The sequence below is a fragment of the Monodon monoceros genome, unplaced genomic scaffold (genome assembly GCF_005190385.1).
Source record: "Monodon monoceros isolate NGI ecotype Baffin Bay Population unplaced genomic scaffold, NGI_Narwhal_1 Super_Scaffold_13, whole genome shotgun sequence".
Classification (NCBI taxonomy): Eukaryota; Metazoa; Chordata; class Mammalia; order Artiodactyla; family Monodontidae; genus Monodon; species Monodon monoceros.
In genome coordinates this window covers 20602414-20612764 of record NW_021703769.1, presented here as the reverse complement: position 1 = coordinate 20612764, position 10351 = coordinate 20602414, and positions in this window count along the sequence as shown.

The window sequence follows — 10351 nt, the reverse complement described above, 5'->3', positions numbered from 1 at the left end:
TTTATCTCTAAGCCCTCACACTGAGCTTGCCGTGACCTCTGTGACAGCTCTCAGCCCTTCCTCACACAGACCACCAGCAGCACTCATCATGGTACCGAGAGCTTTTTCTCTGCCCCAGATGGTCTCTTATAGACTGTAAAGCATTCCCCAAGAGCAGGAAGAGGGTTTTATTCAGCTTGGAGTATCCACAGCCCAGTGCTGGGCCTGCAGGGTGCTGTGGGCTCACAGGATTTTGAATGAATGACCAACTGGTTGTGTAGATAAATGAATGACTAAATCTGTGAACAAAGACAATTTGAGACTAGCTCGTCCGCTCTGTTGAGAGGAATAAATCAGGGGTCCACACTGAGGGCTTCCCCTTAGCTGGGGGGCCCTACTCATTGAGACATCTCAAGTCTTCCCTGTGACCCTGCCAGGACTGTTTGTGGAGAGAAGGTGGGTGTGACTTTAGCTGAATGATCTGAGGGCAGCCGTGAAGGAATAGATTCCCATAGCCCAGCTTCGGGCTTCTGTCTGGGTTGTGGGAGGGGGAGATAGCCCAGGGGAGGGAGAGTCTGGCATGGGGGGTCAGCCCGGCTCAGGGTTTGAGTCAGAGCATCCCTGAAGGTTGGGTGGCCACCTAGGGTGATTAGGGGCCTCTCTCCCCAGCTAAGATGTGGTAGGGGTGTCCCTCCTTTTGCCCCCACTGCCTTCCATTGGCATTTCTGGAAATGAAAAGTTTTACCAAAGCAACAAAGAAGGCGAAAAGGTAAGAAAATAGAAGTTAAGAGTAATATAAGTGTTAAAATATAGGCAGAGGACACTAAACCAAGAAATGGAGAAACTGAATTCATACAAATACCCTATGCAAAGATTATTTCATGCCTCCCTAAGGGATTAAATGAATAAGATGAAGTTTATCATAACAGAACTTTGTAATTAAATCATTTCCAGATAATTAGAAAATGGTAGAACAGAGGATTAAAAAATGTAGGCAGAGAGACTGGCTGTTCACTAAATCCATTTCCCTTTCCTTTGGGCACACAGCTGCACTACATTTCCCAGCCTCTCTTGCAGGCCAGTAGGATATGGACAGAAGAGAGATACACCATTTCCAGGGCTGGCTTCCATGAACCTCCCACAAGAGCCTCTCTTTCCCCGTCGTCTGGCTGAATAGAGAGCCGTCTAAGGCCCAAGAGGAGCACGAGGCCATAAGATGGAGGGAGCCGAATCCTTAAATGACTGCTTGGAGCAGAGACCCTGCAGATTCTTCAGTGAGTGAGAAATAAACTTACTGTGTTAAGCCACTGAGAGCTTTGGCCTAATCTATTACGGCAGCTAGCATTATTCTAACTAAAAGTGTAGGTTAAAAATAAATAAAAATAAAACCCATTAACTTCTTGTTAATTGGGGATTTGTTAGGGAGGAAAAATTTTAAAATAATACGAAACAAAGAGAACAGTGTGACAGTTATCCCCTCATTTAGGAAATGGGAGTAATTCCTTTTATCCTGTAGTAAGATTAAATGAGATAATGAAATCACTTAAGGATTTCGGGAAAGTGGCAGACTAAGCTCACCCAGGAAGACCCCCTTGCACCTGCTACAAGCTATGCAAAAAGTGGGGATAAAGTAGAACTTAACAAGTTGTAATGCTGAGCTTGGAATCATAGATATCACAGAAAACCTTGGAAATCAGAAATGACTACAAAAAATCATAGCGAGATTGGTAACCAAAAGTTGGCACTGAGGCAAGCCTGAGGTTTCAGGGCTTATTAGAAATAAGCCCTAAGGGCAGGTAGGGACTACAAGTTTTGAAATGCCTAACCAGGGACCAAATACGTAGCCTGGGCCCTCATGAAATGAGGAACCTGGGATAAACTCCCTGAATAAATAATACTAATGCAGCAAGGGTAACCTCAGAGAGACTAGAAATAGAGCTTGTAAATATAAACATTAGGGAAAGCCAAGTCCAGTAGTAGAAGGAAAGTTTGGGAGTGGGTGGGGTGGGGAGAAGAGGTAGCCTAGTTAATAAAAAGTACAAAATAAAATGGTATAAATGAGTTCAAGTATTAATCATAAAGTAAATGGGCCTATCAAAAGAGGAAAGAAATAGATTGGTTTTAAAATACACATATGATTGTAAGCTGTTTGCAAAAGATGCTTTGAAAACATGATACAAAGATAAAAGGTAAAGGGATGGAAGGTAAACCAGGCAAATGAACACTGAGCAACTTATCTGCTATAGCAATAGTAACGTCAGGAAAATAGTCTTTAGAGCAAAAATTATTGTTAGAAAGAGAAACTTAGTAATAATTCACAAAAAGATAGAACGAGCCTGAAGCTAACCTATATGCCCCTGATAAAATAGCCTCAAAGTGTATAAAGCACAAATCGACAGAATCATAAAGTGAAATTGACAAAGTGCCTGGCTTTTGGGAGATCATTATTTAGGAGCTGTGATGAAGATGAGATCCAGGAATGGGGTGGGTCTGGTGCTTGTAGCCTCCGGGCTAAGTCCAGTACCTTGGCAGAGCAAAGGAGAACGTTAGGCTAGGCAGCTGTATCTGGACTCCTAGCCTCTCCCTAGGGCCCTCCCAAGGGCTGGGCTCACTGAAATGCTGGGATGGGGGTTGATGGTCTTCAGAATGGCTGTGCTCAGGAGGAAGGGAGGACCCTGAGCTGGAAGCCACATCCTTTCATCCTCTAGCAACAGGTTTACCTCCTCTTCTCCCTCTGGCCTCTGCTGGCCCCTCTGGCCCTCAAAACCCTGTGGATCATTCCTATAGAAGCAGGCATATGCAGAGGCCGCTGGATAAAACCCAACAGGAAAAACAGGCAAATAATTCCCTCAAGTGCATTCTGGTAACTTGGGGATTTCTGGGACTCGAGCCTTCCCCTTCCCCCCACTTCATTCTTTCCATTGCTTCCCCTCATTCAGCCTCCTGCAGCCCTTGGCAACCAGGGCAGCCCCAGGATTTCCCCTAGCCCAGCAAACCTCTGTCCTCTTGTCACTCCTCTGCTTGGTGGCTAGGAGCGTCACCTTGGAGAGCAGCCAAGGTCAGGGAGGCCAGGTGAGCATCAGAACTCGACTAAGACAGCCGAGCCCTGGGAAGTCACACAGACAGACTCTGTTGTTGCCCTTTCTGGTCCCTTCCTTCCATAAAATCCTCTATTCTCCAATTCAGTTTCTGTTTCTGAGCACCCACCGTGGCCCAGGCACTCGTCTTTGCCCCTCGCCCATCTGCTCCATTTCCTTTTGGGCCCAGAGAGCCCCGTGGAATCCAATTGTCCTGGTGACTCAGGAGACATCTCCCACATTTTCATTGACTAAAGTCACCATGAGTTCAAGATGAGTCTGTGCTATAGGGAAAGTCAGGGTGGTGTATGTAGTGGTTTGAATTGTGTCCCCTCTTCCCCCAAATGATATGTCCAGGCCCTAAGCCTGTGAATGTGAGCTTATTTGGGAATAGACTCTTCGCAAATGTAATTAAGGATCTTGATAACGATATCCTGGATATAGGGTGGGCCCCAGATCCAATGAATGGTGTCCTTATAAGAGGAAGGAGAGGGAGATTTGACAACAAAGGGACAAAGGCCATGTGAAGACAGAGGCAGAGATGGGAGTTACGCCATCACAAGTCAAAGAATACCAGGAGCCACTAGAAGCTGGGAGAGGTGGGGATGGCTTCCTCCCTAGAGCCTTCATAGAGTGTGGCCCGATGACACCTGATCTGGTATCCAGAGTAAGTCTCTTGTTTTAGGTACCAAGCTTGTGATAATTTGTTATGGCCTCCCTGGGAGACTAACAGAGATGGCCAGGTTGAGTCTGGGAATGAATCTGAGTATGGATGGGAAGTTGTTAAGCCATAAATAAGCAAATAAGTTGCCCATAAGAGGGAGGAGTCCTAATCATGTCAGAATCTGGATAACAACAAAGGTTTATTCCCCGGTAAGCACTGGTAATGATGGAGAAGAAAGTGAGAGGCTTGGAAAGTACACAGGACCAGAGCAGACAGTCTTGGAAAGGCACCCCTTCTGGGGGTGAGGGAGGCACCGTGGAAGCCAGAGGTGGCGTGAAGGGAAGCACAGAAGGGGCTGGCAATTCGAGACTTAATAAAGCAAGTTTGGATCAGAGGAAGCCTGACCACAAAAAGGTGCCAAATAGTAAAGAATTTGTCTCTCCCTATAGCACCAGGAGGGGGAGCCCTCGAGGAAACCCAAACCCTCTCCCTGCCCCGCTCCGTGTCCGCATCCTCCTGCTAATAGCCGTTTAAGTAAATTTAGCATATGCCCAAATATGAACATTAATAAAACTGCGGCACTCTTGTGGGGACACAGTAAGAAAAGACCAAAACTTTTAAGCAGATAGAACCAAAAAAGAAAAAAAAAAAAAGAAATAGCCACTACAGGCAAAAGAAGACTGTAATGCAGCATTCCAGCATGAATTAAAGTTAGACAAGCTAGGGAATTCCTTGGCGGTTCAGTGGTTAAGGCTTTGCCTCCCAATGCAGGGGGTGTGGGTTTGATCCCTGGTCAGGGAGCTAAGATCCCACATGCCTCACGGCCAAAAAACCCAAAACATAGAAAAGAGGCAATATTGTAATAAATTCAATAAAGACTTTAAAAATGGTCCATATAAAAAAAAATCTTAAAAGAAAAATTGGACAAGCCAATGCAAATGAAGTCACAAAGCAAATGAAAAACTTTGAGCAGAGGTAGATATGAAACGGGAACTGGAAGGACTCAGCAAAGAAACTGAATAAAAAGGAAAAATTATCTCATAAACCTAAATTCAAGATGCACAAGGGTGAAGATAACCAACTGAAAAGAAAGGAAAAAGAAAATTAGAGAAAGTTATAGGTAAGGAAAAGAGGCAATGAAAATCGAATCAAACTGAATATAGTCGAAGAAGAAAATTCAACTATATTGACCTGTATTGAAGAGGAATTGAAGAAAAACAGTGGAACAAAATTAATATTTAAAATGGTAATTCAGGGACTTCCTGGTGGCGCAGTGGTTAAGAATTCACCTGCCAATGCAGGGGACACAGTTTCGATCCCTGGTCCAGGAAGATCCCACATGTCGCGGAGCACCTAAGCCCGTGAGCCACAACTACTGAACCCGCCTGCCACAACTACGGAAGCCTGTGTGCCTAGAGCCTGTGCTCCGCAACAAGAGAAGCCACCGCAATGAGAAGCCCGTGCACCGCAACGAAGAGCAGCCCCCTCCTCGCCGCAACTAGAGAAAGCCCCCGCGCAGCAACAAAGACCCAACGCAGCCAAAAATAATTAATTAAATAAATTAAAATAAATAAAATGGTAATTCAATAAAACTTTCCTCCCTCTGAAAGGAAAACTCCCTGAATATAAATACTGTAAAGACATACCATGTGAATGGTTGGGAAAACTGACTCAGAAGTGTTAACTCTAAGAAAAATCCTAGCAAAATTATTATGTCAAACTCTAAGTGCTGGTAAAAAAAGAAATCCTCTGGCCTCTAGGAAAAAAGAAGACAAGATGACTTACACAATAAAGAAAAATTAAATGGCATCCAACTCTAACAGAAATGTATAAAACCAGAAAGTTATTAAAAGAAACTGAATAATTTAAAAACAAAAATGGTAAAATAAATCAGCTGTTATTTTTTTTAAAAATTCAACACAGTTTAAGAACTACTAGAAAACCTACTAGGAAAAGACCAACAAAATTTTAAATTTTAGAGAAAACACAAATACACGAAATAAAAAAGAAACAATTATCAAAATAGGAAAAAAAGTATAACTACCTTGCACAAGTCTCAGCAAATACATTTGAAAATCTAGGTGAGATAGTTAATTTTTTAGAAAAATATAATTGGTCCTAATAGAGATACATAAAGTCCAAACAGACCTATTTCCATAGATGAACTAAAGAAAGGTACCCTAGAGCTACCCCCTGGAAGAAAACTCCAAGTCCAATTAAGTTCACAGAATTCTATTAACCTTTAAAGACTGGATATTTCCAATGTTCCTTAAACTTTTTCAGAACGCAGGAAACAGAAGACACCATCTAAATTATTTTTATGTAGTGAGTATAACATTGTTATCAAAATCTGATAGATTACCACCACCCTCCGCCCCCCATTCCACACACACACAAAGAAAATCATAGCCCAATCTCACTTAAAGATATCAATGAAGTAAACACAATTATTTACAAACGGAATCTACCAGCACATTAAAAAAAAATACTATATGGTGACCAAATGGGTTTTATTCCAGGAATGCAAGTGTATCCATCAAATATCAAAAATCTCAGAGGCTTAACACAAGGTTTATTTTCTATGTTGTGCGTTCAGTGAATGTCAGCGTGTGTGTAGGTTGGGGGGAATTGTTGTTGCGCACAATCACTGCGCACCATCTTTGGATCCTGCCATCTCAACACAAAGCAAGAAAAGAGAACATCCAGAGTCAAGTACCGGCTCCGAAATGCTTCCACCCAGAAGTAACACATGTCACACCTACTCAGCTTTCATTGACCAAGGCACATCATTTAGCCACGTGTAATTTCTCAGTGTTCCATTTCATCTCTATCTAATTGTGCCTCTCTATATTATTTTTTTGGTAGTTGTTCCAAAGATTACAGTTTACATCCTTAATTTGTTACAGTCTGCCATGAATTAATCTGTAACACTTCACATACAATGTAAGAATGTTACCATGTATAACTCCTTTTGCCGCTTTAGGAATTTGCCTTTGGTATCATGTGTTTTACTATTACTTATGTTCTACTTATGTTTTACTATTATGTTCTTATTACTATTACTAATGTTTTACTATTACTTATATTACTTACTATTACTTATGTTCCACATTACATTGTTAATATTGTTTTATTTAGTCAATAGTCTTGGAGAAATCTAAAAAGATGGTCTTTTATGTTTACCTCCTCGTCAGCTCTTCCTGGGACAGGAAAGTTGGGACAGGAGGAGGACATTGCTTTGGCCACTAATCTCAGCCTGCACATTCTTCTCAGGAATGCGGAACAGGATGGGAGAGGGGGCTTCCCCTCTGGCTGGTGCCTAGCTGTTCCAGAGGAAATGCAGTGGGATTCTCCTGACAGCCATTCCTCGACCTGGACAACAAGAATTGGGGGATGAATTCAGCTGCTTGGCACTCTCCAGCCTGCATAACGTTTTGATAAACATCTGGCTGAGGGTGGGCTATATCTTATCATGCCAGACCTTTCCCAGCCGGGGCAACCATGTGGGGATGGCCTGGGCATTCCCCAACCTGGACAGACTTCTGGAAACTCTTTACTTTTAATGGTGGAGGGAGGTAAAGCTCCTCTTTACGTGCTGGATCATTCCCCAGCTTGGGACACTTCAGCAGTAATTTGGATTGGATTTCATCATTGTTTTAAACCTGTAAGGCTTTATAGTCCAGCAGTATCCATGCCCTGGTCATTATTCATGGTAAAGGGCATTCCAAGAGTATGAACTAATCCTTTTGTTGATAGCGATCCCGTCAGCTTTTGTCATAGTCCTTTAGCCATTGTGAGAAGGTACGCCCAAATGCTAAAACAGGCGGGGTGCGGGGAAAGATGATCTTCCCCTTTTCTTGGCAGCTTTTCCCACATTCTGGATCTGACAGTAGAAATCTCTTACAAGATTATTGAGATACACTGGGAGATTTGGGGACCTACCGACTACACGCAGTTAATCCTAGCATCCCCTCTGTGTGTGCCAAGGCATGGCTTATGGAACAGATTCTTTGGTACCACCTAGCAGCTTTCTGGGGAGCATCAACGATGACACAGATGCAAAATTTCCCAAAGGTTCTTTTCTGAATTAGGGCTGATTTTGGAGAAGGACCACATTTTAAAAAGTTTCCAGAGAAATCTGGTTGGATGAAGAAAGTCAGAGCAGAGGTGTATCTTGGGAACCTGAAATAACTTGGTTTTAGCTCTTTGTGAATTCTGGAGGCAGAATCTTAAAACTTCTCATTGCCCTTTTCTTTCACATATTCTGAGTTTGAGTCTGCTCTTTTCACTTCCTGCTATTTAATGGGATTCCAGGGCTTGGCCTTGAGACTGGAGGTCCTCCTTATTGACAATTCCTAGTGAAGAGTATCTCAGATAAGAAAGATGTTCCCTCTTCCCCTGCCAGCTTGGAAAAACAGTCTCCTGAGAGCCGTAGGAAACTGGCCCAAAGAGCCTGTTCTGATAAAATATGGACCCTCATCCTGTTCTGAATTTGGTTGCAAATGTTAAATGTAACAAAGAATTCTTTTAAGTCACTTGGGTTTTAGAGAAATGTAATCATGTACTGTTTTTAAAAAATCCTAAAAAAATTGATATCTCTAAAATTTTTTAAATCTTAAAAAAAATTGGCAGCCTTGCTTAATTATATGTTGCCCTAGTAATAACATTTTATTTGACAGCTCTGTTTTTAAAAATGAAGGTAGAGCTGTTTTGAAGTTGTCTGTATTGGCTAGAAGAGCTTAGCAATTTCCTTCTTTCTCCTATGACTATGATTTTAAACTAACAGTGCATGCTTTCTGTATTTGGCTCTGTAATCATGTATATGTTATACACAATTATGAAACAAACCAATTTCAATCGAGATAAAAGCATGAGCCTTAAAAATCAGAAGCAAAGTAAAACAAATGAAGCTAATTATTAGATATCAAGTTGGTAGCTTACTCACACAGAGAGGTCTTATTTTAAGTCTTTAATTAGGTGACTTTAATTAGGTGACTTTAAGTGACTTTTAGAAGAAAGAGAAAAAAACCCAGTAGTTGAATGTACATCTTTAGTGGGATATATTCTAAGAACAAAAAAGAACTGCAAAGAAATCTTACTGTTTTCAGTAATTATGTTGTTAGTAATAGCATTGGTATAGTTACTGTGAAGATATAAATATTTATGTATATATATGTAAATAATTATGTTAATGTGTTTAGGAACCAAGATTTTCAGCATAAGTTACAAGGCATAAAAATATAAAATCAAAAAATTAAAGTCCTGTAATCCTAAATTTGAATCACGAATATCAGTAAGAGCACATGATGTATTTTCTCTCTAAAAGTATTAATTTCTGAGCTGAAATATGATCTAGAAATAATGAACAGCCCAGTATCAAGGAATATCCCTCATGTGGCTTCTCAAATACCATTTCTCATTAAAAGGAACCAGGGCTCCTTGGAGAAATGGCTGATTCCAGTTCTGGGGCAGGAAATATATAAGATGAGCCTGGAGTATCTTGTTGCATCAGAAAGTGAGGAAACGATCAAAGACTCCTGAAAACTCCTGGGATCACATCAAAAGAACTCAGTGGCTCCAACCCACTGGCCAAAACATGGGACAACTTGAACATCAGAAAGAACAAAAATGAAGGGTTAAAACATCAACTATTGAAATCCATGAATTCATCATTGGTTATCTTTGGAGGATCCAGCTCATCATTTGAAAACTGGTAAAGAGAAAGAAGGGAAAGAAGCAGGCATGGATCCTGCCTTTCCTGTACAAACTGGACCCCACGGTAACCATGTAGATGGTGAGGGAATTTTTCATTATAGAGTCTTTCCAGCTAATGAATGAAGAAAGAATGATAGAATACCATTATTTTCTAACTCCTGATAATGGCAAGAGACAGAGATCAACGACAGCTGAAAACCATTTGGCAAAAAGCTGACGGGGATCTTTGTAATGGATGGATATTGTGTGCCTTCTGATGTGATATGATGTAGCATATTGAACATCAACCATGAAGTATTCTTACAAAAAAATGTTTAGTCCAAATCTGCTCAAGCTTCAGACTTAACTGCCAGTTTATTGAAAATACTGGAGACAGAGAAACTTGTATAAATTAGAGTCCCAACAGGATGCAGATGGTGCACTCAGGTTAGGAAAATGAGAAGAGGGTTTATTACAAAGGTGAAGGCAGAACGTGAAGGATAGCGCAGGATCCTGGAATGAGGGACAGAGAAGCGTTTGCCAGTGGGAGGGAGAAAATACCAGAACCTGGAAGGGGAGGCAGTTGTGTGGAACAGCTGTCTTGAGAGGAACAGTTACCTTCAGTCAAGAAGCACAGCCAACCCAAGGTGGCCTTGCACAGAGGGAGTCGGGGAAATAAACACTTTGACCTCATTCTTCTCCCTCCCTCCCATTCCTACCAGAGCTCCGCATTGGCCAAAGCCAACTGAAACCAGAGGGCAAGAAAGCCTGGGTGATGGAGCCTACTGGGGCAGAGCAATGTAAAGAAGGGTGGAAGGTGGACCTGAATGGGGCAAGTGAGCAAAATCTGTCCCAAACATGATGACACCATAGGGTTGCCATCAGCAAAATCCAGAATGCAGAGAACTCGCCAGGATAAACAACCTTCTACTTTTTT